This window comes from Solanum dulcamara, chromosome 3, assembly GCF_947179165.1.
Source record: "Solanum dulcamara chromosome 3, daSolDulc1.2, whole genome shotgun sequence".
NCBI classification, from domain to species: domain Eukaryota; kingdom Viridiplantae; phylum Streptophyta; class Magnoliopsida; order Solanales; family Solanaceae; genus Solanum; species Solanum dulcamara.
Genome location: NC_077239.1, coordinates 47,191,652 through 47,197,246, shown reverse-complemented (window position 1 = coordinate 47,197,246; position 5,595 = coordinate 47,191,652). Strand labels below are relative to the sequence as shown.

Below are 5,595 nucleotides of genomic sequence, written 5' to 3'. Positions count from 1 at the left end.
ATCCACCCTAATGAATGAGTGCGTACAAAAAGGGGTGAATACAATAGGAGAAGTTAAATCAAACTGACCAAAAAAAGGGGACATGGGCATGTGGAACTAAAGGTCTACCTCGATACTGGTTGCAAGTTAAAGAGGAAAGGACAAGGCAAAACATAAAGACTCGCGAGACAACGCTGAGGTAAATATAGAGCTAAGTTGAGTGCCCCACACATTAATTCAAGGATTACAATGAAATGCGACACGAAGAGTTTCCAGGGAGGTCACCCATCCTAGTATTACTCTCGCCCAAGCACGCTTAACTTCTAAATTCTGGTGGAATTTAGTGCGATAGTGCGGGTGTGGTCGCGCAAGATGGAAGAATCTGAACTAGCGGAGGAGAAACGATATCAGATTATGTACCTGGAGTACTATAAGTTACGTTGAGGGTATTGTAAAAAGGACTTAAGAGACAAGAAGGGTTAGCTAATTGCTAACCGACGACGCACTCGAATGCCACAGTTCTTCAACATAGTACCAGTTAATGAGAGGCAAACCACAAAATGGCTATATGGACCAGTGGGCGAAGGAATTTTGACACCACTTGGAAGCCAACTATGAGGGAGAAAAAGCAAAATTCAAAAGGTAAGCATACTAGTTGATGTAATTTATGGTAGACATGAAGTAATACACTAGGTCGAAAATTCCACAATATGAACATGGCTACAAGACTCACTTCGCACTCCGTCGACAGATGACTTTGGAGGGAATGTTACCTAGGGATTAACGATATTAGCCCATGTTCCTTCAATCAAAGGCTACCTACTCAGCCGAGAAGGTGTAAAATTATAGAGTAAAAGAGTGGTAGGACCTTATGGAGTCCCCATAGCTATTATCCTAGAAGAAAGAGCCCAAGTTACAGTTAACTACCAAGAATCAGTCCGCAAAGAAATTGGGAAGACACATAAGCCTTCGTACACTACTTTACCCTCAAACCTGATGAATAGGCTAAAACGTACCACTTAAACGCTAGAAGATGTATCATGAGCTAGTGTTGTTAACTTCAAAGGTAGCTTGGACTATTATCCATCACATATCAAGGTACCTATAATAATAATTACTACATCAGTATCCCAATGGCCTGTACAAGATTGGTAGAGCAAGACGTGTAGGCCCCCTATTAGATGGGGCGATATTAGAGAGACTAAGCTAAAAGGACCCGACATAATTGAGCAAACTATTAACTAGTAGCCTAGAGTTGGCACATGTAATATTCAATTAATCGACATTGACAGTCATACTTCAAACTAATGATTAGGCGCTTATAATAGGGTTACCCAGGAAGGGAGTAATAAGATTCAGTATGAAAAGGAAACTTAAGCGAAATGTATTAAATCTTATTCAGTTGCTCATGGGATGGACAACATTGCCTGTAAGTTAGACTTTCCACCTGATTACGAAGTCATACGCCTAATACGTATGTGCGGATACTTCACAAATATACTGGTAATCCACCCAGGGTATGTTCTATAGATGATGTCTAAGAAATAGAGTTCTGCGAGGAACAACCTATCGCCATCTTAGATCGACAAACTAGAAGATTATAGACTAATGACGTGCCTTCCATCAAGATACTGTGGCAAAAAAAAACCCAGTAAGAGGATGAACGGGGAAGCTGGAGATAACATGAAACACAAATATTCACACCTATTACCGATGTTTGTAGGTAACCCCAGCTCCTGAAACTCGTATATTAAGTACTTCGATAGAAGTATGTGTTATGGAAATAATAAAGAATCTCCCAACGATTTGTATAAAGTGATAAGGGAAGTTTTTTTTAACATTTGGGGACGAATATTCTAAAGGGGGGAAGGATGTTACAATCCACACTCTTAATCTCGAAATGTCTCTTAAGCTTATTACAAGTTACTATGTGAGCCGTATAGTCTATAACGTTATTAGAGAACTCCAAGGAAAGGAGAATGTGATACCTCATAGTAGGGAAGATTGGAAATAAGGTTATGAGAAGTCAGAAGAAGTTGAAGGCCAAGTAAGGAGTCGCGGGACTCGAATTACCTACGTAAGTTACTAAGTTAGAAGTCCAACACACTTACGCTACTTAAGTACAATCGAGCTTAAGTAGCAAGGATTACATGGGTTCTAAAAATAAGACGAGATTACGAACCCACGAGGAAGAGTAAAGGATGACACATGGCAGCCACTGCCACGTGGCAACATCTTATTGGCAGCATGCATATGTGGCCCAATAAGGGCTAGACACGTGTCACCCTATTGAGATTACACATTTCACCTCCAAAGACACCCTATATATGTATGTTAAGTGACTAAGGAATTCATTCCTTACCGTAAAACTTAGTCAAAAGCTGAAGAAGTTTGAGCCGAAAGGAACATAGCTACGGATGGCTCCTTTTCAACATAAGTTACAATTTTCTGTCGTGAATTAATTATCTAAGGTGTTCATCCACCATATGGAGATGTTTATATATATCTTACTATGTCTACAAAATTAATTCTTCAGGTTAGAACTTGAGAGAAAGTTGAAAGAACAAAGAGAGAAAATGTTAAGAACTAGTTAACAAACCCATTTTTGGAAGGGACTGTTGTTAGTAATATTGGTATAATTTATTTTGTAAATATTCCTTTCGAGTGATTCAATATGTTTTATAAATATACTTCATAGGTATATAACTTTCATTTAGCCTTTAAAATCTAGTTTTGTTTTTATCTCCCCGAAAAAGGGTGATGAAGTATAGGGGAGGTACTGCCTAGATTTTGGCTTTGGAAATCTTACATGGACTGCTGTGGGTATTTTGGGCATATATTTTTGTACTGAATTCAAGGTGGACATAAATCCTGTTTCCCTCAATTACCCCTTCGAAATAAAGCGACAATGCATGATAATAAGTTGTCTAAAATTCACGTTTTGATAGTTTTGAGTGAGTTGTTTGGGGTTTGTATTTTGTAATATTGGTGTGAATTGCTTGTATATATGTTGCAGGTTGTTGTTGTTGGTTGGCTGTAGTTACTAGGGATGTATTGGAAATTTGGATAGGGCACGTTATAGGGGAGGTGCTGCCCAATTTTCGTTAACGCCTTAACTAATTAAAGGACTTGTCGAGGAAAGTCCAGAGGGGTTGATATAGGGGAGGTACAACTGAAGGTTCTGGAAAGTCCAGAGGGGTTGATATTCATATTACTTCCATATTGAATAGGTTCAAAGGACGATGTGGGGAACATGACAAAGAGTAACTGGTACGAGGTATGTAAAGCTTTCTCTTGGCATGCTTTGGTATAAGTACTTACAACTATCTTTCTTTCCTTTTGGCAAGTCTTAGACTTAAGTGAATTGTATGTGGAATGTGGGGATAATTCCATTCCCAGAACTCTAGGTACGCCTCATAATCCCTAACTATAGTTAGGTGTTGACATCCCTACAAGAATTGAGTATTGCCTATTAAGGCTTTTACGTGCTAAAGAGTAGTGTATGGGAAACTATCTTTCCTTTATCTTGATATGTACTTGGTATGAAAATGAGATTATGATGCCATAGTTGTTCACCGAGCCCCAGGATGGGCCGAGTATGAGATATGTATATAATGACCACCTGAAGGAAAGTACAGACTATATAGAGTTTACTCTCTTTCTTTTCTAGCATGTCTTAGTTGTAAGTTAAATATGATGTGAGCTCCGGATTAACTCCATTCTTAACATCTCCTATTTAATTTTGAATATCGAACTCTGATAGTAGTTAAACTATTTCCCTAGAAATTTCTGTATGTTAAAAAGATACCAAATGTACACGTGGGCTGTGTATATCAGTTTAATTCAGCTGGGTCTACATGATGTATGGTATATGTTATTATGTTATGAAAGCCTTGTCGGCTTGCATGTCCTTTCATATTACGACACAAATGAAAAGGGCAATAGGTTAATGAAAATATTATCGCCCAATGGGGCTCTGTTACTTGATATTGTTTTATTTATAGTTCAATTTGACCACAGCTGATAGTTAGGTATACGGGGGGGTCCAGGTCGGAACCCAGTCGTGGCCTACAGGGTTGGGTCATGACAGAAGTGGTATCAGAGCAGTTCGTCCTTAGATTGCGCACCACATCTATTAATAGGAAGCTACAGGGCATTTAGGATGTTACCTTTATTTTACATCTGATATTGTGCTATAGATCCGAGTCATAGGACAGTTCCTTATACTAACCTTGGATCTTAACAAAAGGACGACATCAACCAAAGGAAGTAACTGACGACATGGGATATTAGGAAGCATGCAGGTAAGTAAAGGAAAGGTACGGAAGATAAAGTTCAAAGTTAGACATACGAGGTAAGTCAATTATTTTTATACTATTGTTGATATTGAAAGCCCTATGTGGCTGCGATATGAGGTGATATTGAAAGCCCTATGTGGCTGTGATATGATATAAATATATATATATGTTGGCCCTATGAGACGTTGTTGGTATTTTCTGTGTGCAGGTTTTGGGATAAGTAATGAGTATAGAGGAAACTTTGCCGAAATTTTCCCAAAACAAGAAAAGGGAATGAAACATAGAGTCGTAATATGTCTTGGAGGTTGATACCAAGTACCCCCATTATGGTTAACTAAATCTGTAAGAGGTAACCTTTAGGTCGTCAATGAGGGACATCCTTTTTACTTGAGGAAGTATATTTCAGAAAAAAAAAAGTCTGTTTGAGCAATACAGTTCGAATCGTAGTATCTCTAGCTGTAATGGTGCTGTAGAAAGAAAAGAGAAGCTCTGGTTGAAGGGTAGGATATCCAGTAATTGAGATTCACTCTTTTTGAAAGTACCAAGCCCTTAACTCCTAATTGTAAATTAGATAAGTTATTCATAACTCGAGGATAAACTCGGAAGGATACCAGGTAGGTCAAGTATTTAAAGAAGTACTGTGATGTTTCAGAGATTCTGGTTTCTTCCAACAATGGTTGGAAAATGGTTTACGATAAAAGTTGATAGTCCTCCATCGACTAATTGGGAAAAGATCTTCGGATTGAAGCACCTCAAAGAGATGTCAGGAACTAAATGTGAGTACAAACTAAAAAGGGGATATGTAAGTATGAATTGAATGGTGTGATCCAATTATACAAGGATAAAGTAGGACCCCTAGTAAGGCGCACTTAGTATACGTTGACTAAGTTAAAAGCCTACATTGAGTACACAGTAAGAGCATGGAGCGTAATGTATAAAGAAATTATGCATGTACACAACGTCGCCCCAAAAATAGTTGAACCCTTAAGGCACGAGGACGACAAACTTAATGAATAATTGGTGTAACCTACATTCACCTTAAGGAATAAAGGATATAGGTTGGGGTAAAGCCACTATTTCAAAAGAACCTTGAACAATTATCATCGGAATACTAGCACCGCCTAATTGAAATTGCAACGACTATAAGTACTAGTTAAATTTTGATGAAGAGAAGTAAAATGTGGCCTTACACGGGTTGTTCCACAGGTCCCATTACTTAAGTACAAATTAATAAAGGAGATGTCATATTATGTATGGAAGGGTTCCAATTGCTTGATAATTTAGCCAAGATTCCGTACGTGGATAACTAGGTTGTAAA

The 5,595-nt window shown here is 38.2% G+C and overlaps 1 pseudogene; it reads right to left on the bottom strand.

The window, feature by feature from the left end:
- Positions 1–230: 230 nt before the first annotated feature.
- LOC129883798 (5S ribosomal RNA) lies at positions 231–350 on the bottom strand (annotated as a pseudogene).
- Between the last annotated feature and the right edge of the window lie 5,245 nt (positions 351–5,595).